The 25,906-nt window shown below is 36.9% G+C and overlaps 1 protein-coding gene across 1 annotated transcript in view; it reads left to right on the top strand.

Moving 5' to 3' along the window:
- LOC131434085 (uncharacterized) overlaps window positions 1–25,906 on the top strand; it is a 53,308-nt gene that overhangs the window by 14,645 nt on the left and 12,757 nt on the right. The window lies entirely within an intron of this gene.

The raw sequence follows: 25,906 nt of genomic DNA, 5'->3' as shown, positions 1-25,906 counted from the left end.
TCATATGCGCCTGGTGTTGTGAAGCGTGCATTTGTCAACGCTCATGGAATTTTCCAAAGCACGCATTTTAAAGTAGTAAATGATTGAAATTTCATACCACTGTTTGAAACGATGGTGTGAAAAACTTAAAACCTTTCGAATTGGGCTTATGGCTCATAGCTGTTTAATTTGCAGTTTATATTAATTAATGCTTAAACTAACTGAATTCACTTCATTCTCTCATAGATAATTGAATCGATTATCACAAACTTATACTCTTATGAAATTTCTTAAGGTCTTATAACGAAGATATTTTCAAAATTGGTGAATGCGCATTTTTAATTTATTGTGTTTGATGAATTCCTTTGTAGTATATATGAGATAATAAATAATATGAGGAAGCCATCATTACACTACTAAGTGCATGAAAATTTGTTTATTTTGTACATTAATTTTTTAATATTGGCCCATTCATCAAGTTCGAAGAATGAATGGCTGGCATTTTCGGCTCAGGAGATATGATGATATAAATGAGGAAGCTGGCTAGCTAAACTTTGAACCAACTGCTCTATTTTCCACGGCTCTGCCAATTTCCATGTACCTAGCCCTATTCAAGAGTCTTTTTGGTAGGATTATGAGGTACATCTGCGGTTTGGAAAATGTAATAAATGATGCAACAGATAAATCACAATGTTTTTCAATACGTCAAAATTTAACGAAGATGCCTGAATCGGCTTCGAAATTCCTAGATGAATCGTATAAATGTTTTAATGAACTAATTTAAATGGCGAAGGAAAGCATTATCACATTAAAAAAATTGCAAGAAACCACCGAGCACAATTATAATAAAATGAAGCAAATATAAAATTCCCAGAATAAATACAAGTGACAAATTAGAATCTTGATCTAATTTAAGTGCTTAGATTGTTTGAGAATGATAAAATTGACAATTAGATTCTTTCGTGATAATTGATTATATTCTATTTTGATCCCTTCACACATATTTTTACATTGTGAAGGTTTTGAAAAAAATTCTTTAACTGGAAAATTACTCAAAAGATCAATTTTAGTTGCGAACTAGCTAAAGATATAAGCCTGGACAAAAGAAACGATTTTGTACTAAAATAATTTTCCAGAAAAAGAACGTACAAACTTATTAATTTTATAAACAGTGAATCGATTCAAGAGAAGATTTTCTATATTTCGATCGAAACATGTTGAATCAGTAACCGTGAACCAGTAAATTCAGTAATAGTGTAATTTTATTGATCCTTCGCATACAGGAGGCGTTTTCATTCAATTCGATTCATGCCTGTTTGCCACCAGCAAAACCAAGCAGCTGGACGGACTTGCTGAAAATCATGCACTCGTGTCTATTCCCGTTCTTCATATTACACCCTCGAAAGCAATGTTGAATAGCAGACACGGAAGACCATCACCTTGCCGTGACCTTTTCAGGGCTTGGGAATCCTCAGACGAACGAAGCAACATCTGTTCTGACCACTTTGCTTGACATAGCTGAATGAGAGACCTATATTAGAGAGAAACTGGATGCGTGAGAGTATATGCTACTGAGCAGACCAATTTCCCTTGCCAAATAAATTGTCTGTGCTCTCAGTCTCAGTTAACACATGAACTAAGCAATCCATGACAATGTAATGAAATGAAGGGATCGCTCTCGTTAGTATTGTACGAGAAAGAAGACCTTGCTTCACGGCGTGCTACAAGACGCGAAGCAAAGTCATATAGGCAATGTTTACGGTTTATTTTTAAAGTGTAGGTTTACAGAAATCATTTTTCATAGTGTTCGCATTCCAAGACCAAATTTGATCACATTTCAAACATACTTTAATCATTTTATAGCAGAAATTTTGCATTTGAGTCTGTTTTCTAAACGATCAATTTGTTTCTTGGCAGTTTACACTGTGTATATATCCTAGAAACACTAAAAGCCATGTTCTTTAAATTAATATTCATCGGAACTAAAAGTTATAAATCTAGTTTCCTCATAGGCATCTACAATATGAGAACCATTCATCAAATGCCAACCTCATGGAGCATAGGTCTCAGCAAGCGGGCATATTCATGAACTAATGAACGAACGAAGCAGCTCTCCTTGCTTGAGTTGCGCTGTGAATTCTTCCTGACATACGAATGTGTGTGAATAGCACAGATGGTGAAGCCCTTTTGTTCATATTCGTTGCTTCAATTTGCAAGCCCTGAACCTTTTGCGAGTTTCGAAAAGACTCGAGTTCATCTCCGACACTCGAACAACGCACATCGCTCGATCCATCGTAGCCTTGACCAATCGTATCAGTTTGTCCGGGAATCCGTAGTCGTGCATGATTTTCCATAGCTGTTCTCGATTGATTGTGTCGTAGGCTGATTTGAAATCGATGAATAAGTGATGTGTGGGCACATTGTATTCGCGGCATTTTTGCAACATCTGGCAGATAGCGAACACTTGCTCCGTGGTAGCGCGTTCGCCCATAAATTCTGCCTGATATTGTCCCACGAATTCTTTTGCAATCGGTGAAAGTCGGCGGCATAAGATTTGGGAGAGTACCTTGTAGGCGGCGTTCGACAGAGTGATCGCACGGTAATTCCAGCAATCCAGCTTGTCACTCTTTTTGTAGATAGGACACACGTTTCCTTCCATCCATTCCACCGGTGAAATCTCGTTCTTCCATATCTTGGTAACGACCTAGTGCAGTGCTTTCACTAGTGCATTACCACCGTGTTTTAGTAGCTCGCTTGGTAGTTGGTCAACGCCAGCGGCCTTATTATTTTTCAACCTGCCTATCTCGTCCTTGATTTCTTGGAGGTCTGTGACCGATAATCTATCGTCCTCCGCACGTGTCCCTAAGTTCGTTATCGCGCCGCCACTTTCTGCACGTAATCTTGAGCTACTTCAACATTCCGGAGCCGCGACGTTCGGTTTCGACGTGTGGTCCTCATTGTGGAAAAATTTGAGCGCATGTAATATAGCAACCAAGTAATGGTCCGAATCTATGTCGCACTTCTATAGGTGCGAACATTGTTGATGACCGAGAAAAATCAAAACGTGGTCGATTTGATTTTCGGTGTGTTAGTAAGGATCTCCAGGCAGCTTTTTGTGTACTTGCGGAGGAAGAAGGTGTTTATGATTACCATTCCTTGGAAGGTCGCAAAGTTAACATCGATGGTCGTAATTGTTTGATGCGGCATGCAGGCTGTTCGGTTCGATTACCGGTCGGTACTTTACCTCCCTTTCAACCTGGGTATTCTTGTCGCCTATTAAAATTTTTACGTCTCTACGTGGGCTGCCGTCAAAAGCTTGTTCCAGCTGAACGTAGAGCATTTCTTTCTCGTTGTCAGGTCTTCCTTCGTGTGGGTAGTGTATGTTAATGAAGCTGTAGTTGAAAAAACGGCCCTAAATTCTCAATTTGCACATCCTAGCGTTGATCGGCTGCCACCCAATCACTCGCTGATGCATCTTGCTCAGAACTACGAAACAAGTTCCCAGCTCGTTCGTTGTACCCCAGCTTTGGAAGAAGTTAGCCGCTCGGTGTCCGCTTTTCCACACCTTTTGTTCCGTCCAACAAAGTTCCTGCAGCGCTACGACGTCGAAATTTCGAGGATTTAGTTCATCGTATATTTTTCTGTTGCAGTTTCCTGTCATAGTCCTTATTTCGTCCCATATGCCGATTGTTCTAGATCGTATTATCACCTGTATTATTAGCAATATTAATATTTTACAGGAGGTTTATTTGCCCATACGCCAACTCCCTGTTTCGCCGGAAGATCTTCGTACTTGCTCTGTTTAATGTTCCACCTACCACTAGGACGATCCAGTTGGCGGGGCTGCCACCTTGGATTTAGCTGGACGGAGTACAGTATTTCTTATTCAGCCGCTGGATACCAGAAGCTGTTTGAAGCCGCTCCTAAAATGGGTCACAGGCGCTCCGACATCCCCCTAAGAGGACTCTCTTCCCTGTCAGCATACGACCTGATTTTAGGTTTCGTACACCGTGTGCCGTGTACGTTTTAAGTACCAGCAAAAACATAACCAAGTCTGAGTTGTGTTTTGTTGTTCATACTTTTCGGATGTACAAGTGTTGTCAATAGTTTTATTTTCCCTTTATGGGCTACACTAGCCGAGGGTAGGGGTTTGCTGGTTCCATATTTTCTATATCAGGCGACTACGCTATGGTGCCGAAATTAGCACTAGTAACGTTAGAAAAAACCGAGGTCATCATCGAAATGATAGATTCTATCGAGATGATCTATCGAGGATAGATTGTAAACCAAGTGACAGATTCCTTTACGGTCACCAATTTGCAACGAAAGATACGAGTATCATCTATTGCAAGTTCACCAAAGAAATTAAGGCTTGGGCTCATTGGTTCCAGCGTCTGTATCGTATCGGTACACTGAGGTCTTTTTTATGCGGTTTTTTTATGCGAATTTTCAGAGTTTTGTGTTTTTTTATGCGAAGTTTCAGAGTTTTGCGGTTTATTTTTATGCGGTACGTAAACTCGCATAAAAAAGACTTCAGTGTATTTTGTCTTCCTACCAACTGTTGCATTGATTTTAATGTCTTAGTTAGTGGAACTTCTGAAAATTTCCTGCTTTCCTACATAATCTTCTATGTCTGAAGCGGTATAAAGGATTATTACTTTAATTATCTAGATGAGATATCGAAATGTTTGGTTTACTAACACTGACATTTCTAATCCGTAGTATCTTTGTCGATGTTAAGTATGGTAATATATCAGACAATGTATAAACAACATTTAAAAAAACGTACTCAATCTACAATCAAGAAAATGGAAATTAATGTATTTTTATTTTGCATCCGAATAGTAGAGTATGAATAATGATTGGTGAGTGAGTGGAGCATTAGCATGGGGCTGAGGGAAAGTAACGAATGCCTGAGAAAGAACCAAGTATTATACAACGCAATCCAAGAAAGAGCTACATTTTTTTTTATTCAAAAGATATTTTTTATTCAGGCCTATTTGCGTACAAGCTTTACGTGGCCGATTGATCTGAGATTTTAGATAATTATTTGTTGTATTGAATCTCGTTGTCATCCTTTTTCTAAAAGGAGAGGAGCTTCCATTTCTCTCCTTCGAGAATTGAGGGGCAGTTATAAAGAGCAACATTTAACATGCAACCAAACTACTTAGTGTGTATTTTTTAAAGGATGTTGTCCATGTCGTCTGTGGCTCCAAAAGGTAACAAAAAGAACATGATGCCGTCATCATATGGCCAAACTACTGCAAAACTGATATGTTTCGATTAATAGATCGCTTTTTTCATAGATGAAACGTAGTACTTGTTCTAGCAAAGACAATGTCTGTCAAGTTTGGTTTATTCAGAAAAGGAATATATCCATTTTATTCACCTTATTTGTATTGTTGCGTTTTTGTCAATCAAATCCTTGGCAACATTGATGTGCATATTTCTCCAGTGATTAAGGATTTAGGCAAACCCTGGGACCGTGACAGCATCATTCAATCTGTCTCAAAATTGTGCTAATGCCCAGGGTAGTGCTGTTAATATTTTTATGATATGATATTGCCAATGAGCGAAAACTGTATACTAAATGAATACTACATGAAGGGCAAATTAATGCTAGATGAAGGTATGAAAATGATTATTTTGGCGCCTAATTAAATTGATGTTATTTTCAAAGCTCTCAATACGCAAAATTCAATGAAGAAATATGTCATGCTAAATATTGACTACAAGATTTTATATCCAACTAGTTAATTTACTGCCACGCACTCTTTCGATAAAACCAAATTAAATGCTATTTAGCATGAATTATATTTATGAAAGTTACAAGGGCGCAGGATTTTGTTCGTCTCGAACACTCAGCACACGAAGCACTTGGGTGATTGTTTGTGCTCGCTGTGGATTTTTGAAACAGCTGCATGAAACACGACTTGCGGTTGGATTTTCAAAATAATTTTTATTATCATTGAAAATTTCCTTCTATGTTCGTAAAAATTTAGCAATGAGTTAAGCCGAGAATATTTTTCCACTAATTTTCCATCCGATTGACGATCCTGATGGTTATTTTGAAGATTTGATTGTTACTCTAAGTTTTCGATCATGTTGATACAGCACCAAGGTAGTGTACGAGTGACATGACAAAAATATCTCTTAATGAAACTCATACTCAATTAATGACAGTATATGTAGCTATTCAGTGAGAGAGATTGCCACAGGGATCATGCGTATGTGAGCGGTTGTGTCGGTCGGTAAGTGTTCTTTGTTTACAGCAGCAGTAGTAACAACTCCTGAACGCTCCTTACATCGCCATTAGGACCGCTGTCCTTTGAAGATGATTTAGTTTTGACTAAACTGTCGCAACATCTTCATTCTGTCACCTTACAAAACATCCATACGCTAAAATGCATTTAATAATAGTTTTATAGATCCAATGAATGTATCTGGATTCCAGTCCTCATGATTTTTCGGAAGTTCGTCTATGCTGTATGTTTGAGATTATGATAATAATCATGATAATGATAATGATATCAATAACAAAGATTCGAGCTAATCGTGGATGAGCGAATACAGCAGCGGCGTAAAATAATTCTGCGTACGCACCTTTAAAATTCAGATCTCTCTCATCATGTTATCGGCAGAAAGATGGAAGGTGCCCAATCTACGGTATCTCGTATTTTAAATTGGAACAACGAAAGTTTATCTTTTGATCGGAATAGAGATGGGCAATTCGTTCGCGAACGGTTCAAAAGAACTAGTTCTTTTGAAAGAATGAATGAGCAGTAGTTCTTTTTTCGAGAACGGTAGTTCCTCAGTTCAAAGTCGTGGGACCTTTTTTTTGCTCGCTTAACCTTTTTTCGAGAACGGTAGTTCTGTAATAAGAAAGCTGCATCACGAAAGCTCAGTTCAAATTCGTGCGACATTTTTTTTGCTCGCCTAACCTAACAACACTAAGTTCTCATTTAGTATTTGAACAAACAAACCAACTATGAAAAGAACGAACGAACGGCTCTGGAGAACTAGTTCTTTCAATAGAACTTTGCATCACTGAACGGTTCTTTGAAATGAACTGTTTTGCCCATCTCTAGATCGGAAGTAAAAAAGTGGCCAAAATGGATGATATACGGGTAGTTCAAGCTTTCAAGAGAAATCCAGACAGTTATGTAAGTGACGTGGTGAAAAAACTGCATTTGAGTAAAACTTATGTACTTCGAAGGACTACATACGTACAAATTTCGAAAGGCACCGATTCGCAATGAACAGCAGAATACGGTAGACATGCAGGAAAATTCAACACAAGGATGTTCACAAAACTACATTGTCTCATTATGGATGACGAAACTTGCCTTCAAGCAGATTTCCGGTAACTCTCTGGACTCTGGACTTTTCATCATAAGTTTGATATCCCAGAATACGTTAAAAAATAGAATATGTGGAAATTTGCCAATAAATACATGATTTGACTTATATGGAAATCGGAACACTATATTTGTGACAATCTATACGATCAGGCGCGTATACAGAGGAGTGTTTTAGGGATTCAAACTTTCTCCAAAACTAAAAAAATATTATATTATAAAAACTTTTCTCTTTAAATATTTAAAACCATTAATAAATATATAATATTTAAGTAAGTTATAAAATGAGTAGGTTTCAAAAAACGACTTTATTAACGACCATTCGTACGGAAATTGATCAACATGTTCCTAAACACCCTCCGAAAAAAATCTGGGATCTACTTCCCCCACGAAGTATGTGAGCTCCGATGTGAAGTTTATTTCACACACCAAGTTCCCCAAGCCGTCGAATGTCAAAGCCGTTCTTCTTTCGCTTCTGACTTGCCTTGAAATGGGAAATTTATAGTACGAAATGTATGCCGAAAGTTGAATCGTCATTCAAGGAATACCGTAAGGTCGAAGACGCGTTGTTCTGGTCGGATCTGGCGTCGGCCCACTACTCGAAGCGATTGAAGGCTGAATATCGATGCGATACCCAAGTCGGTCCGCTCAATGTCCCCCAGCTGCATCTCATCGAGAATTGCTGGGACAACCTGAAGCGTAAGATGACGATGATTCTAATAATTTTGTCGCGAAAACTTAGGTAGAATTGATAAATAAAAAGAAGAAAGAACTCAAAATATAAATTAAACGAAGAAAGCACTCAAAAACATACCTACACGATTTTTTTTTGTCCGCCATGGCGAATGATTAGGTTAAATGCTTAGACAATTACCTTCCATGCGAAATTTATCAACAGCAATTATCTGTCTAAACTTTTTTTATCACCTCCCGAAAAAAGTTCATTTTTTAATGCAAACGTTATAAAGTGAATGGATTCCATGCTGTGCCGAAAAAGACAAATCCACTTGACTGACCGGAGTTGCGACCTATCGAGCGACATTGGGCAGAAGATGATGCAGAATGCAGGATGCAGAAAACTCAAAAGATCGTAGTTTCCTCAAGTAACTTATTTAAGCAACTTTAATTAGTTTTAAAATTACTACTAAAGCACAATTAAATTAACAAAAATGTTTTTAGGATTGAACTAACAGAAAAATTCTTTTCGATAAATAATAAATTTTGTTTTTTCTGCCAAAAAAATCAATTTTACTTGCATCTTTTTTACTGACGGTTAGAAAACTAAAAACTTCAGGAATCAGAACAAAATGGCTCATATGCACGTTCCCCTGGTTATTTAGGGATTCGCGCATTGTCTTGGCTTCTCATCATTTTTTCTGATGAAAAGGGAAGCATAATAGGATCATGGATGAAATTGAAAAACAGCAACAAACAAACTAACAGAAACAAATCGTCTTCATTCGAAAAGATACTGAACGATCAGTAGGTTCCAAAAAGCACCTACTCCAACCCCGGAAAAGAGTAAGGGATTTTATAAAAGCGACACTATCCTGCGTTCCCGGAAGAATGCAGACCAATTTGAAATGTGTATAGGCAGGAGTAAATCCGGTACCTCATAAAGGATGCTATACAATTTACTAGAAAATTTTAAGAACAATACAGCAAGGACTCATTCATTTCAGGAAGAACGATGAACCCCTATGACTTTAGCTTCTTACCACATTGGGTGAGAAGCGATAGAATATCCTTAAATTATAGCTCTCCATACACAGATTCAACCATTCATGGAGAACCAAAAACCTGGGTATGTAGTTGCATCAATTCGGAACAGTTACATACCAGATGATATATTAAATAGTAGCTATGTGAAAAATAAAAAAACATTATGTTTTATAACACACTACGGTTTGCGATTTGATGAACCAACACTTTAACAGTTTTTTATGAGAGCAAAAAAATAGAAATGAATTTACTAGTAATGGTTTTAGCTTCACTGGAATTCATATAATAATAAAGTCATCGCTCGGCGAATACCAGTTATGCGGCAAATATGCCGAACAATAGACATACATTCTGTCTATGCTTTCAATTAGTCAGTCTAATTGTGATACTAAACCCGCAAAAATTTCGTTTGAAAGCTTCCGTTTTAGTGGCCTTTTACGACATGGAACAGGAAATCAGTGAATCAATTCATGGTTTGAATAATTCCGCCGGGTGCTGTTTGGTGGACTTATTCTACCGAGACATGTAGACCATAGTGTTATTATTAGGCAGTTGGAAACCGCTACCGACACTACACGGCTATCTCGAGAAGGGAAGTTGACATTGAAAGTTAATTTCCATTGGTGACCGAGCAGCCATATCAAATTTCTTGAAAATGCACAGAAGACTTTAGCAAAAAGGTTTGTTCTTCGAGCAGGTTATGTAAGAACAGGGAAGCCCCTTCACACGATTATAGCAACATATCTCCAAAATATTAAACAATGTGGGAACACATAACTGAATGCTTTCTGTATGGTAGAAAGCATACAGAGTTTAACGGAAATCCAACAACTCATCTGACTTTTCAATGGGTGTCGCGGAGCTCATAAGTTGAATGGTTATAAGGTCCAGGATTCGCTCTAAACAAGGAATGCGGCCGCTCGAAATAATTTGTTATCTACTGATAATTCAAACTTGAGATAAAACATTTACTTGAGGGAAAACATTTTTTTTCTAATTGTGGCATTTCACAGAAAAAGGAAAGAAGAATATTTTCGAAAGACGGGGAAAATTCATTTTTTAATACAGCTAATAATGAACTGGAACGAATCACACAAGACAACACAAGAGAGCTCCCGATTACGGTATTGAATACCCTTGATTTCTGATTCACTACCAATATGCTGTATTTAAAATTATGTGTTTGTGATATCGAAGTTCTATTCCACACCTATTTACAAAGCTACTAAGGCAAAAAAAAATATTATAATAATTTGAAAAATGCACATGTTTTTATTGTCCAATGAAAGTCGAAAATATTAATGATATATTACAAATAATAATGAAAATATTAATAATAAATAGTAAATGAGTCTAACAAAATAAAAATAATAAAACATTTTCACGACTTGTGCTGTTCACAAGCTCCATCAGTTCAGGGTCTCAAATTTATATCTGAAATGCCCCAAATGATGTTACATAACGGAGAAAGAAACAAGTGAATCAATTCTTAGTGGAAAAAATTTCCCCGGATGCCATACTACTTACTTATGCCATCGGGACAAGGGGATCGTTTTGAGGGAATCCTAGCCAGTTGGGAACCGATACCGACCTTACACGGCTGTTTAGGCTGTTTAGAAAGGTAAGATGACATTTAGCATCCACAATATTTGCTACATGCTATTGATTAAATATTTTGGTCACGATGTAATACGATTTCATGGGTCACATTAGTTATCCATATACGGTTCCGGATACCCTGGAACTAGTAACCAAAGACTTTAAAAAGAAACTCAATCGCACATTTCGTTCGATTTCGTTGATCATGATTCAAAACATTGTGTGAAAATAGGAAGATTTTCACGAAGATGATAAAACAACAATTTTCACAAACCTACATTCAAATGAATAGTTCAATATTCCCTTTGACAGTTGTTGACGTTATTCTGGGGAAGCTGATTTTTGACCGATCTAAATTTCATTGGCCATCGCTTCAACCGATTTCCCTCTGTGCAGTCAAATTGATTATAGAGTGGATGAATCATACTTGCAAAAAGGATTATTTTGATGATGCCAAGATTCTCAGAAGTTGTTTGTTGTCTTTTATAAAAGTCTAGCTCGAATACCCCGAAAAATATATTGGTTATAAAAAATTCGCCCACTCTAAGAAAAATAAAACAGATTATTTACAACTATTTTTAAAAAACGACCTATAACCATAGTTAAATATTTATAATTCTCAAATATATAACTATGGTCATGGAAAATTTTTGTATTCCATGACCATAGTTATATATTTTAATTCATTCTATGATGCTGGCTGCATCAACTATTATGAACTGACATGAAAGATGGATTGTATGCATCTTGAAGCACATTGTTTTTTTATTTTATTCTTTTCGCATTGTGACTAAAATTTCTTAGTTGATCGAACCCAAGCAAAACAAAATATTGATACTACATTCCGTTCGTGAATTTTTACCTTTCCGTTTCAAAAAATTTCTTATAGTGAGTTTCTTAGTTGAGTGTTTCATTGCAATACAGCTGACGAACATAATTTTCAATGATTCCGGTAATAGTGATGCAAATTGATTGATAAAAAACATTTTCCGAAACGATCACAATTTCATTTTTTTACTTGCCTTAGACATAATACTCCAGCAGCCGTATAATATGTCTCACAACAAATCAATGGTATGACACACAACAAGAGACCTTATGCCTTTACAATGTTCCCTTTGCCCTTCGAAATGTCCGTAAAGTGACTGTTTTGAGAAAATTAGTATGTCGAAGAAATGGCGGATGAAATGCTTATTTAGTCGTAGCAGAACCCTACATCGAAAAGCTGCCTATTGATATTTTCAGTTTAGTTATTTTTCAGCAAACGACAACTCCCAAACTTGCATAGCAGAAAAATCCTAAGAAATGATAGTGTTAGTGATAAAATATTTGTTTAGAAAAGTTATGATTACTTGCTTTCCCCTACAGTCATACAATGGCTAGTACTACAAGCTTATTCACGCTAAAAAAACATTATATCGTGATTCAAACATTCGTGGTTAGGGAAAATATCTGCCGGTCTCATAATAAACCTCTTGGTTAGAGCAATATTTTCAGTTCCATGAAAATTCAACCATAGCACACATAACAATAACCACATCATGGCAGTTTGATAGAATCGAGTTGAACTTACAAATTGGCTAATAAAAAGATACTTCATTTTCTCATGATACACATTGTATGCAAACATCATCTGTACCGATAAAAATCGTTACTAATTCCTAATTCTACTAAAACATGGATAGAAATCATTTTACAAAGTAGTAATAATTACTTACATTTTCTACTCATCTATATTCAACGTTTACGCAGAGAGAACGGAAAACGAAAACAAAAGAAACGTTGTTAGCGTCTACCGCATGTGGCATTTTGCACACCCCAATGCATGCGTTGACATTGTGTGCGTGCGAAAGAAGAAGGAAAAACTCATTTATTTTTACAACTCGCACGAAATCTTTCGATAAAAACGTTTATCAGGCACAATTTATATACGAATCGATAGAAAAATTAATTATCTAGAATCGTATGTTCTTGGAATTTCCGTTTTCTTCCCCGTTTTCTCACAATTTTGGGTAAAGTGCGTGAAACCCCGGGATAGGCAGTGAGCTCCCGTGACCACGGCGAAGCGCTACCTTAAGAAAAACTTTCTTCAACGTTATGTTTCTTATTCCATTACAAATGACTGGTTGACGAGCATATGCCTGTCAATTTTATGCACTTTCGATCGGTGATTTGACAGTCGAGTTTACCAGATACGGTTTGCAATCGCTAGATAGGGAAGAGTGTTCGGTTACCGGCACCTTTTTATTTTACGCTTATATCTTCTGACTAAGTACCCATTATGCGGACATATATGTATCAATGGAAAGCTAAAGTCCCTAGCTAACAACTGATTAAGCAATAAAGTGGATTTGGTTGGGAAAACTTTATTATCAATTTAGTAAAGTGATAAATTTATGCCATTTTAAAAAAGGTGTTCGGTAGCCGGCACCTCAAGAAATTGCGCTAAAAATGGAAAAATATAAATAAAGACTACAATTATTCGAAGAAAAATCAGAATTTATTCTTTTCGGAGGCGTTTGGACAAAAATCTTCGTTGCCTGATGGTGACTTCGCTTTGGCTCTTTTGGTCGATGATTTGGATGGTGGTGCCTTTGGTGTTGATTTGGTTGGTCTTTCACCGGCTTCGAAGCATTGAATACGTTTTTGCAGCCGAATTTATTGGTTTCTTACCCACTAATTAATGGCATTTATCAGTGCACTAATTAATGGCATTTATCAGTGCATTAATGGCATTTATCATTTTCCTCGACTTTGACGATTTGTTTGGAGTCGCCATGGCTTACAGAACCAGAGAACTAAAGTTTTTATTCATATGACGGATGTTTTGAAACTGTCAATTTGTCCACATGTTGTATATCACCATAGATGCAAGTTAGTACAATAAGTTTAGCTAGCAAAAACAAAACAGATCGCGCCAATAAATCACAAAATAGATCGATTTCACTTAATAAAAATTCAATCCACTCACCTTTTCGATTGATGCTCTTCAATTTATGATACTCTAAAAAAAGTCAGAAAAAAATTTTGTGTTAATTTTCACGTAATTGAAATTTGAGTTGAGCGCAGCAAAAAGTACAAGCGTCTATTTGCTTTGGTATTCTGCACAAAAAGAACGTGCTGCTATTACACACACATGATATTTGTCGGAATGACGCCATTTTGTTCTGTCAAAAGTTACGGTGGGGTGCCGGCAACCGAACACCTTCCCCTACTGTATAACATCACAGAAGCGACCCCTTGCAATGTGTAGGGGAATTGTACCTATAGCAATTTCATTAATCGAGCCACCTTATTTTGCTTATTACTCGGCCTACAATCAACGTATATTTACATCGGTCCTAAAAAGCAATATTATTGAGCAATTAAGTACCAAATACTTCTGTTATAGTGACGCGAAAATTCTAAATCGTATCCTTTGAACCAATGTATTGAACAGAGATAGCACTTCTCACTCTAACTAATGATTTTTCTATATGAAATTAATCGTGGAGCTGAGGTTATTGAGGAAGCAGTAACCATAGATGAATCCAGAAAATTGTTGTCCGGTTAAAATGGGAAAGTACAAATATTATTTTGAAAACTCGAATATGAAAATCCTTATTTCGTTCATCAAACGTTCCGTACAAACCAGTGACACAATGAACAACTTATGAAATATAAATATTAAATTTATTTCAAAGTCTAGTTTTATAACAAGAATGCTGCGTAGCGGGCCATTTTTGCATTTCGCATAAAGAAAAGCTAAATATTATTCATATACAAATTAGTTTGTCGATATCGCAAAACGTCTGTTTGTATGAGTTTACATGTGACAAAAATATGCACTCACTTTGCTTCAAGATGGCTGAACCGATTGTCACAAACTTAGGCTCAAATGAAAAGCACTTTTGCCCCATAGAAATATTTTGATCAGAAAAAGCTCATTTCAGTATCTCGTGAAAAAATCAGTTCAGGAGATTTTCTAAAAAAACTCTGTGACTTAAAAAATCACTTGCGAGATTCTCATTCATGAAACAAGCACCCACAAAACTAAGAACCTCGAAATTCACAAATGAGTTTTTTTGTGTCAATGATGAATTTTCACCCACGAAAAAATATCACTAAAGAGATAATCGAAAGGGAGAAGAGTCTCCGATGATATTTCAATGCTGAATTTCATTTACGCTTCAGTTCGACACCGAAATAATCGTGCAAGGTTAATTTATTATCTTTCCAGTAATAATAAAATCTCTACTGAATAAATTCCCAACTGAATTGCAACTAGAAATAATGGCTGCAATACTTTCGATGCACGTGGGGTGGTCAATATAAACAACAATATTTTTTCCACATTCCAAACAGTGATTATAGCGACAGAAGGCTGTTTTATTTCCAGCTGACTGATTATGCTGCACTAATCAGATTAAACCCAATAAAACGCTATTTAGCATGAATGTGATTCATAGAAGTAACAGGAGCGCAGCATTGCCAGCACTGAAACACTCAAACGCTGTGCCTGCGCCTGGCGCGTTTGAATTGGTACGTTTGAAACAGTACTTGCTGCATTTTCAGAAAGGTTCATTTTTTGTTCATTTGTTTAACGAATATGGAAATTCATTTACCAAAAATCTTCTGTTCGAGAATCATATCGAATATATTCAATGTGCGAACTTTTTTCTCAAATATCAGCAGAATGTTCGCTAGTGAACTTTTCACAATTGTTTATTTGCCATATGGATTCAGTTTCAGTGAGAATCGCGTTTGCAAAAAATCAATACTGAACTTTTCTGCAGTGAGTTTTCGGATCTATGATTAAGTCATGATTTTTGAAATTTTGATTTTTTACCAAGACTGGTCACGAGATAGTAACAGACACAGATACTAGTATTTCAGTGGGTTATTTGCAATCTTTATCAGTGTATCAGATCTAAGTCTAAGGCGATATAGTAATGATTCTATAGTGGAATTAAATTGAATTCGTTTTATTTCAAAGCATTTTAGTTTATTCCACTAACCGCCCAAAAAAGTAGTTTTTGGAATTTTTCTAGTTCACAGGTCTGGCAAGTTACCGATTTCCTTAAACTTCAAACGAAAGGTCTTACGGTCCTAAGTAGAATTCCAAAGTTTTGTCTGGATATGACTTACGGTTCCGAAATTACAGGATGGTGAGTGTTTGCAATTTCAAGCCGCTTAAGGCGACGATGTAAAAGAGGTAAATATTCTTTTAAATTAGGCGTCTCTACAAATTACGTTAAGGTTTAAAGGGGTTTCAAATATTGTGACAAGGAGAGGAGGGGAGACTTAAAAAATGTAACACCACGGAAGTTATATCTTTACTTTTAAAGTTTGTATCTTTAGTTAAAAACTATCGGTTTTTATATATTATATAGTTTTCGACAACAGTGCTTACGTGTGAAAACAAATTTTCGAGATAGGTTTAGTTACGTTAAGTTAAGGGAACGCCTCGGTTATATCTTACAAAATAAAACGACAAATTGTCCAACGACTACAATTAGCCAATAAAAGCTCTACTCAAACTACCCCTTCTTTGTCATAACGAAAATTATCGAGAAGATTAATTTTGAATTAACGAAATAATCTTTGATAATTCGATAATTTCAGAATGTTACCAGTCTCCAGTTGAAAGTCTATGTAATAACTCACATTGATTTCTCTGAGATGATCGTATCGATTTCAACTAACATAAATTCAAATTAAAGTTACAGGGGATTCAAATTTGGGACTAATTGTGACATTTTAAGTTTATTGAAATTTGGCACGACGTAACTTGTTAGGGTATGCTAGTTTACGCACTAACAAACTTTCCTATAGTTTTGTACAGTTTTGCTGACAAAGTTTTGCCTTACTCTTGTTACCGTTGACACCTTAACAGTGTAACAGGTCCACATCATGGCAGATACATTTTGTTTCTTTGTTAATTTAGTTTTTCTTTTTTAAATTCATTCAAGGTTCAATATAAATTGTTTTAATAGGTTAAGTTATAAATTTTACAAAACATGCTAATCTTACTAATACTTAGTATAGAAGTAGAATCCATAGTACTAGCCATGTAATGATTCTGTACACTAAGAATCGGCTGCGAAGTCTGTTGAAACAGAAAGGCCAAATTCCACAAAAGGAATGTAATGCCAAGACTTTGACTTAGTATAGAAGCTCTAACTAATGTCTAACATCTCTTAAATATGCCATCGGCGTGTTTTTGTCATCGAGCGAAAAAATTTACTGGAAAACATCACCACTGTTTTTTAAAGAGTGGAACGGAGAAAGAGTGAGAAATAGGAAGAGGATAGAAAAGGTTAACAGTGAAGGGAGATATAGGTTAAAATAGAAAAATATTGTCTTTGAGTTCGGACGTGGAAGCTCGTTACTCCAACCAGGTGGAGAAAAAGTTTAGAAGCCGCCTTATCAAAAGTGGGCTCTTGCATTGGACATTGCTTTTTAAATGGAACTTTCTCAAACGTGTCTAGTTTTGGAGTATATCTCGGTATAAATCGAACCGGACAGATGACCGGAAAAGTCGTGGGACCCTTCATGACCACGTGGAATGTTTTAACGTCATAAGCCTGACTACAGGGAAGAATTTCACACCATCATTTCGATTGGCTACGAATGTACGACAAAACCCACCAGATCACGGAATCGTGAGTGATCGGACGCTTTGAAGGTTTGAGTTCGGGAGTACTGATAAAACCTGGCTCCCGCTCACTGATATCTGGACTGATGAGTTCCCCTTGTGCTGCGCCTAACGTAGAGCCACAATAACGACCATACCCAGAACCCGCTGGACTCTTGGTATTTCTCTATCTACTCTAAAATGTTTCTTTACGCTATCCCCTCTCTACCCGCAGAGTTTTTTTTACAACAGTTCCTGACGGCGCAACAGTATTGACCATGTAGGAGAAACATCCTTAAATATAAATGTTAAAATGTACTTCATTTGTATTGTTTAACTGTTTTTTCATTGATCCTTGTTTCTGTCTTGCATGCCGAATGGCTGTGAGTCCTCCTTGAGCAACAGCCGACCCTGATTAAATAAGAACCCGATTGAGCAAGTCGATAGATACAATTCTATAGACAGTTAATAGAATTGCTGGAAAACCGACTTTTAATCGGAGCTCCGAAACCCCCTTTCCTATACCTTTCGACTCAGCTTGACGAGATCGGAAAATGTCTGTGTGTATTTTTCGAATATTTTTTTCCCGCACAATTTTCTCGGAGATGGTCTAATCGAATTTAACCACCTTAGGTTTGCTACTATTGGGATGTAAATCTCGTTTGAAGATCTGTTGGCTGCCACTTCCGGTTTCCGGAGATATAAGAGCATAAATGACATAATCGACAAAACACTTTTTTCCGCACAATGTTCTCGGAGATTGCTGAACCGATTTTAATAATCTTAGGAATCTTAGCAACTTTTAGGATGTGAATTAAGTTCGACGATAAAGTGGCTGTCGCTTCCGATTTCGGAGATATAATGGTATATGTGACGTAACTGACAAAACGCATTTTTTCTCTCCGCTCAATTTTTTCGGAGATGGTCCAATCGATTTCGACAATCTCAGACTCGATCGAAAGCTACTATTGGGATGTGAATCAAGTTAAAAGATCAATTGGCTGTTACTTCCGGTTCCGGGGATGCCCTTTGACGAAGGAATAGAAACAGGAATTAGTAATGTAAGTATTCCAGAATTCTTAAAAACTTCTTCGCTTCACAGACAAAATGTTACTGAAATTTTGGTCTATTGCCAAAATTTCAACCGCATGAAAAGCCCGGCCAAAATGAAAGAAATTCACCAAAATTTAATAACCTCCTCTTTCGACGTAATCCTTGGAACTGAGAGCAGCTGGGATGAAAGTGTAAGAAGCGAAGAAGTATTTGGAAATAATTTTAACGTAACCTTTTTTACGTACCTCTTTTTACGAACCAAATCCCAAATAACGTAAACTTTTTTTACGAACCAAATCCCAGATAACGTAAACTTTTTTTACGAACCTACTTCGTAAAAAGAGGTTTTGTCATTCATCGAAAGTGATTTCCGACTCCATGGAAACTACTACAATATTGGTATTTTTGGAACAGGTTTAAGGAGTAGATTCCGGAAAATGATGTTTGACATATTTTGGAAATCCAAGATGGCGACTTCCAGTTGATTGATATTCCTTGAAAACCCATACAATATGGGTATTTTCGGAACGGAATTGATGAGTAGATGTCAAAAAACGATGTTTGAGGTAGTTTTGAAATTCAAGATGGCGACTTTCGGTTTGTTGATATTCTTTGAAAACCTATATAATATGGGTATTTCCGGAACGGGGTTAATGAGTAGATGTCGGAAAATGATGTTTGAGGTGGTTCTGAAATCCAAGATGTCGACTTCCGGTTTATCGAAATTTCTTGAAAACCCTTGCAATATGGGTATTTTCGGAACGGAATTGATAAGAAGATGTCGGAAAATTATGTTTGAAGTGGTTCTCAAATCCAAGATGGCGACTTCCGGTGTGTTGATATTCCTTGAAAACCCTTGCAATATGGGTATTTTCTGAACGAAATTGATGAGTAGATGTCGGAAAATTATGTTTGAAGTGGTTCTCAAATCCAAGATGGCGACTTCCGGTGTGTTGATATTCCTTGAAAACCCATACAATATGGATATTTTCGGAATGGAATTGATGAGTAGATGTCAGAAAACGATGTTTGAAGTAGTTTTGAAATTCAAGATGGCTACTTCCGATTTGCTAATATTCCTTGAAAACCCTTACAATATGGGTATTTTCGAAACGGGGTTAATGAGTAGATGTCGGAAAATTATGTTTGAAGTGGTTCTGGAATCCAAGATGGCGACTTCCGGTTTGTGGATATTCCTTGAAAACCCATACAATATGGGTATTTTCGGAACGGGGTTAATGAGTAGATGTCGGAAAATGATGTTTGAGGTGGTTCTGAAATCCAAGAAGTCGACTTCCGGTTTATCGATATTCCTTGAAAACCCTTGCAATATGGGTATTTTCGGAACGGAATTGATGAGTAGATGTCGGAAAATTATGTTTGAAGTGGTTCTCAAATCCAAGATGGCGACTTCCGGTGTGTTGATATTCCTTGAAAACCCATACAATATGGATATTTTCGGAACGGAATTGATGAGTAGATGTCAGAAAACGATGTTTGAGGTAGTTTTGAAATTCAAGATGGCGACTTCCGGTTTGTTCATATTCCTCGAAAACCCTTACGATATGGGTATTTTCGGAACGGGGTTAATGAGTAGATGTCCGAAAATGATGTTTGAGGTGGTTCTGAAATCCAATATGGCGACTTCCGGTTTGTTGATATTCCTTGAAAACCCATACAATATGGGTATTTTCGGAACGGTATAGTGTTTTAAAGGAATAAAGAGTTAAAGGAAAATGGCAAAAACTTTCAAAAGATAATAATCAACCGGAAGTCACTGTTTTGTATTTCAAGACCACCTCATATATAATTTTCCGACGTCTACTTTTAAATCTCTTTCCGAAAGTACCCATATTGTAAGGGGTTTTAAGGAATATCAACAAATCGGAAGTTACCATCTTGGATTCAAGAACCACCTCAAACATCGTGTTCTGACAACTAATCATCAACCCCGTTCCAAAAATACCCATATTGTATGGGTTTTCAAGGAATATCAAGAAACCGGAAGTTGCCATCTTGGAACTAAGAACCACCTCAAACATTGTTTTCTGACATCTACTCATCAATCCCGTTCTGAAAATACCCATTATGTAAGGGTTTTCAAGGAATATCAAGAAACCGGATGACACCATATTGGATGTCAGAACCACCTCAAACATCGTTTTCTGATATCTACTCATCAATCCCGTTCCGAAAATATCCATATTGTAAGGGTTTTCAAGGAATATCAACAAACCGGAAGTAGCCATCTTGGATTTCAGAACCACTTCAAACATCATTTTCCGACATCTACTCATTAACCCCGTTTAAAAAATACCCATATTGTAAGGGTTTTCAAGGAATATCAACAAACCGGAAGTAGCCATCTTGAATTTCAAAACTACTTCAAACATCGTTTTCTGACATCTACTCATCAATTCCGTTCCGAAAATACCCATAATGCAAGGGTTTTCAAGGAATATCAACAAACCGTCGCCATCTTGAATTTCAAAACTACCTCAAAAATCGTTTTCTGATATCTACTCATTAACCCCGTTCCGAAAATACCCATATTGCAAGTGTTTTGAAGGAATATCAACAAACCGGAAGTCGCCATCTTGAATTTCAAAACTACCTCAAAAATCGTTTTCTGATATCTACTCATTAACCCCGTTCCGAAAATACCCATATTGCAAGGGTTTTCAAGGAATATCAATAAACCGGAAGTCGCCATCTTGAATTTCAAAACCACCTCAAACAACGTTTTCTGACATCTACTCATCAATTCCGTTCCGAAAATACCCATATTGCAAGGGTTTTCAAGAAATATCAACAAACCGGAAGTCGCCATCTTGAATTTCAAAACTACCTCAAACATCGTTTTCAGACATCTACTCATCAATTCCGTTCCGAAAATACCCATATTGCAAGGGTTTTCAAGGAATATCAACAAACCGGAAGTCGCCATCTTGAATTTCAAAACTACCTCAAACATCGTTTTCTGATACATACTCATTAACCCCGTTCCGAAAATACCCATATTGCAAGGGTTTTCAAGGAATATCAATAAACCGGAAGTCGCCATCTTGAATTTCAAAACCACCTGAAACAACGTTTTCTGACATCTACTCATCAATTCCGTTCCGAAAATACCCATATTGCAAGGGTTTTCAAGAAATATCAACAAACCGGAAGTCGTCATCTTGAATTTCAAAACTACCTCAAACATCGTTTTCTGACATCTACTCATCAATTCCGTTCCGAAGATACCCATATTGTTAGGGGTTTTAGGCAATCTCAATAAACCGGAAGCCGCCATCTTGGATTTTGAAACGAACCCAAACATCATTTTCTTGCACTTACTCTTCACATCCGTTCCGAAAATAAACATATGATGCGCGGTTTCCACAATAATCACACAAAACTTTTTTTACGAACCAAATCCCAAATAACGTAAACTTTTTTTACGAACCAAATCCCAAATAACGTAAACTTTTTTTACGAACCAAATCCCAAATAACGTAAACTTTTTTTACGAACTACCTCTTTTTACGAACCCCCGTTTAGTTCGTAAATGGAGGTTTCGGTGTACTGCTCTGTCTACTTCCCACCCGAAAATGCGAACAAATTCTCTTTTGAATTATTCTTTCAATCTTTAGACACAATTATTTCGAATATGGAACCTGAAGTAAAGCTTCATATTTTTGGCGACTTCAATCAACGTAATGCGGACTTCATTTCTGACATTGAAAATGAATCAATCTTACTTCCAGTCGTAGGAGAAAACGAAACATTGCACTACTTTTTCGACAAAATTTCTAATTTTGGCCTACATCAAGTAAACTCCGTAAAAAATCAACAAAACGCATATTTAGACCTTCTTTTCACAAATTGCACAGAAGACTTTTGTGTGAATGCATCAAACCTGCCATTATGGAAAAATGAAGCATTTCACACCGCAATTGAATATTCATTATTTACACACAATGCATCCCTTCCCTACGACTTGGAATATGAGGAAGTGCCGGAATACAATAAAATTGACTTTGAAGTAGTCAAGTGTAGACTAAGTATAATAAATTGGCGGAACATACTGAGTACAGAAGGAAATGTCGACGTCGAAGTAAACAAATTTTATCACATTATAAACAAAATATTAGCCGAAACTTTGCCTATGAAAAGAAGAAGAAAAAATCATAACAGCAAATTACCTGTATGGTTCAATTCACAACTAAAACATTTGAAAAATAGGAAACAAAAAGCACACAAAACTTACAAACAAGAAAAAAGTGACGCTCATCTTCAAAATTACTTAAATCTATGCAATCAACTTAAAATAGTCATTAACACAGCACATGAAGAATATAACCGCAAAATTGAAAACGAAATAAAGACTTGCCCTAAGAACTTTTTTAACTACACAAAAACTAAACTAAAAAGCAACAAACGACTAGTCGAGCTTCGATCTCAAACAAAATTCATGACAGTATATTTTAACCATATGTCACAGGAAATCAACCCTTCAAGATATATTCCTATCCGTGTCAGCCTCCTAAATGTACCTGACTCAACTTTATTTTTCGACACATCCATGCAGCGCGAAGTGCGTGGAATCCCGGACCACCTACGCTCTATGGAAATCCCAAAAATATTTTCAAGTAAGTTCAGGCATATTAACTCTGAGAAAATGTTTTACACGGACGGATCGCGAATGGAAGAAGCGACAGGGTTTGGTATGTTCAACAATAATGTTTCGGCCTCATTCAAGCTTCAAGAACCTGCATCTGTTTATATAGCAGAGTTAGCAGCAGTTCATTATAGCTTGAATGTAATCGTCACATTATCTCCAAACCATTATTTCCTCTTCACAGATAGTCTGAGTGCAATTGAAGCCATTCGCTCAAACGCTGCTGGCAAAAATGAACCGTTTTTCTTGGGTAAAATAAAACAGTGTCTGAACGACATATTGAATAATAATTATCTAATCACAATAGTTTGGGTTCCGGCTCATTGCTCCATTCCAGGCAATGAAAGAGCCGATATTTTAGCCAAACGTGGTGCTATTGAGGGTGAAATTTATGAGAGACCGATTGCTTTCAACGAATTCTATAGCGCGTCTCGCCAAAGAACACTTGCCAGCTGGCAAGCTTCTTGGGATAAAGATGATCTGGGTCGGTGGATGCACTCAATTATTCCTAAAATATCGACAAAGGCATGGTTCAGGGGACTGGATGTGAGTAGAGATTTCATTCGTGTGATTTTTTTTTTTTTTCATAAATACGTTTATTTCATAGGCAATATACATAAGTTTTTCTTCGCCGTGGCATCCACAATACATAGTAGTTTAAACCTAATACATTTCGAATATCATATTAGTATGTTGGTACTCATTAGTTAATCTAAACACTGTTTTTATCAAGCGAGTTGCTATTTTAAATTACATTAAATAAAATACATTTATTTTGTACATGATCTTATAACTATTTCAGGATTGTTTGTATCAGTTCACCACTTATATTCAATATCCTATAGTTGGCTATTGGTTGAACTCATGGAAGAGAAAACAGTTTAACATAAAATAAAATTTAAATTGGAACTCCAATGGATTTAATGAAATGATAAAGAAGTTTCATGTATGGAAGGTCACGACAAGCAAGAATGTCGCGAACTGGGACATTGGATAGTCTACCTTGGGTACGCAAGGAATTTATTAGTTGAGATCTGACATCACGAAACTCCACGCATGTCCAAACAACATGGTCAATATCGCGGTAACCTTCGCCGCAAGCACAATGATTAGTCTCGGAAAGTCCAATTCGAAGGAGATGTGCATCTAACGTGTAGTGATTGGACATGAGTCTGGACATCACACGAATGAAATCTCTACTCACATCCAGTCCCCTGAACCATGCCTTTGTCGATATTTTAGGAATAATTGAGTGCATCCACCGACCCAGATCATCTTTATCCCAAGAAGCTTGCCAGCTGGCAAGTGTTCTTTGGCGAGACGCGCTATAGAATTCGTTGAAAGCAATCGGTCTCTCATAAATTTCACCCTCAATAGCACCACGTTTGGCTAAAATATCGGCTCTTTCATTGCCTGGAATGGAGCAATGAGCCGGAACCCAAACTATTGTGATTAGATAATTATTATTCAATATGTCGTTCAGACACTGTTTTATTTTACCCAAGAAAAACGGTTCATTTTTGCCAGCAGCGTTTGAGCGAATGGCTTCAATTGCACTCAGACTATCTGTGAAGAGGAAATAATGGTTTGGAGATAATGTGACGATTACATTCAAGCTATAATGAACTGCTGCTAACTCTGCTATATAAACAGATGCAGGTTCTTGAAGCTTGAATGAGGCCGAAACATTATTGTTGAACATACCAAACCCTGTCGCTTCTTCCATTCGCGATCCGTCCGTGTAAAACATTTTCTCAGAGTTAATATGCCTGAACTTACTTGAAAATATTTTTGGGATTTCCATAGAGCGTAGGTGGTCCGGGATTCCACGCACTTCGCGCTGCATGGATGTGTCGAAAAATAAAGTTGAGTCAGGTACATTTAGGAGGCTGACACGGATAGGAATATATCTTGAAGGGTTGATTTCCTGTGACATATGGTTAAAATATACTGTCATGAATTTTGTTTGAGATCGAAGCTCGACTAGTCGTTCGAAATTATTAATTACCATGGGATTCAGCACATCACATCTTATTAGCAGGCGTGATGAAAGCTCCCAAAATCGATCTTTTAATGGAAGAACTCCCGCCAGAACTTCAAGACTCATTGTATGTGTCGAATGCATGCAGCCTAAAGCAATTCGCAAACAACGGTACTGAATTCGCTCAAGTTTGATAATATGAGAATTTGCAGCGGAACGAAAACAAACGCATCCATATTCCATCACTGAAAGTATCGTTGTCTGATACAATTTTATTAGATCTTGCGGATGAGCACCCCACCAAGACCCTGTTATTGTTCGAAGAAAATTTACTCTTTGTTGGCATTTCGTTATCAGATACCTAATGTGTCCTCCCCACGTGCATTTGGAATCAAACCACACCCCGAGGTATTTGAAAGTCAAAACCTGTTCGATTATTCTTCCCATCATATGAAGCTGAAGTTGCGCGGGATCATGCTTTTTTGAAAAGACGACCAGCTCTGTTTTCTCCGCAGAGAATTCGATACCAAGATGAACAGCCCAAACGGACAATTTATCTAAGGTATCTTGCAATGGTTTTTGCAGATCAATAGCTTTGGATCCAGTAACTGAAACCACGCCATCATCTGCCAATTGTCTTAGTGTACATGGGGTTACTAGACAGCTGTCAATGTCATTCACGTAAAAATTATAGAGGAGCGGACTGAGGCATGAGCCTTGCGGGAGACCCATGTAGCTAATTCTGGTTGTTGCCAAATCGCCATGTGAAAAATGCATGCGTTTCTCTGACAAAAGGTTGTGCAAATAATTATTTATAACCGCTGGGAGTCCATGTTGGTGGAGCTTGTCTGAAAGAACATCAATGGAAACTGAATCAAATGCTCCTTTAATGTCTAAAAATACAGATGCCATTTGTTGCTTTTGAGCGAAGG

The sequence above is a fragment of the Malaya genurostris genome, chromosome 3 (assembly GCF_030247185.1).
Source record: "Malaya genurostris strain Urasoe2022 chromosome 3, Malgen_1.1, whole genome shotgun sequence".
NCBI lineage: Eukaryota > Metazoa > Arthropoda > Insecta > Diptera > Culicidae > Malaya > Malaya genurostris.
This window is presented reverse-complemented; position numbering and strand designations above follow the sequence as displayed.